Raw genomic sequence first — 1,264 nt, forward strand, 5'->3', positions numbered from 1 at the left:
GGGCCTTTCCAAAAAGATGGTATTCACAGGCATTCGCCTTCTTCACAGGCTCCGAGCCTTTTCCAAAAAGATGGTCTTCACAGGCATTCGCCTTCTTCACAGGCTCCGGGCCTTTTCAAAAAGATGGTCTTCACATGCATTCGCCTTCTTCATAGGCTCCGGGCCTTTTCAAAAAGATGGTCTTCACAGGCATTCCCCTTCTTCACAGGCTCCGGGCCTTTTCAGGGGTAAAACCTCCGGAGGTGCTGGATGTTCCACGCATTCTGGACTGGCACCCCATCCTGAGTCTCCAAGCGCGCGGAGCCGGGCCTGGAAACATGAACAACCTTGAACGGGCCCTCCCACATGGGAGAGAGCTTATGAAGCCCCTCCCTGGAGAGAACCCGTCTGAGCATGAGGTCCCCTACCTCGAGAGTCCTGGGCGGATGTTGCAGCAGTGGTATCGCCGCGGTGCTTGTTGATATCTCGCCGCTCGCAGCGGAGCTTCTCGGCGACGCTCCTCCCCCAGCACGAGGTCCATCGCTCGCATGGCGTCCTGCTGCGCTTCGTCAAACGCCAGGACCCGTGCGGACTGACGTCTGACCTCGTGAGGGAGGACCGCTTCGGCTCCATAGACCAAGAAGAAAGGGGTCTCTCCAGTCGGCTTGGTTGCGGTCGTGCGGATGGACCACAACACGGATTGGAGCTCGTCGTACCAGCCTCTGCCGCAAGCCTCCAGCTTCTTCTTGAATGTTCTGGTCTTGAGGCCCCTCAGGAGCTCCGCATTGGCCCGCTCGGCCTGGCTGTTGCTTCGGGGGTGCTCTTTGGTCCTGTTTTTCCTTGGCGCGGGCAGCTGCCGCGGCCTTGGTCCGACGCTCCTCCCTAACCGCCACCAGGGCCGAGCTGGGTAGCTGAGGATGGCATTGTAGGGGAGGCTGATGAGGGCGATGTCGAAATCGACCAGCTCCGTGCGGAAATTGTCGTAGGTGCCGAATGTCACTGGGAGCCGGATCTTTCCCAAGGAGCGGGATGACCCGCCCCCGATGCCCATGAAGGGCTGGCTCAGCCGCAGCCGCCCCCGGGGTATGCAGAGGAGGTCGAAAGTTTCGACTGAAAGCACGTTGAGGCCCGCGCCACCGTCGATGAGGGTCCTGGTGACAGCCACCTGGCAGATGGTGGGTGAGGGAGTTCCGGACTAGGGGGTGTCTGGATAGCCGAACTATCATCATCGGCCGGACTCCAAGACTATGAAGATACGAGATTGAAGACTTCGTCCCGTGTCCGG

This window comes from Triticum dicoccoides, chromosome 5B (genome assembly GCF_002162155.2).
Source record: "Triticum dicoccoides isolate Atlit2015 ecotype Zavitan chromosome 5B, WEW_v2.0, whole genome shotgun sequence".
Lineage (NCBI taxonomy): Eukaryota > Viridiplantae > Streptophyta > Magnoliopsida > Poales > Poaceae > Triticum > Triticum dicoccoides.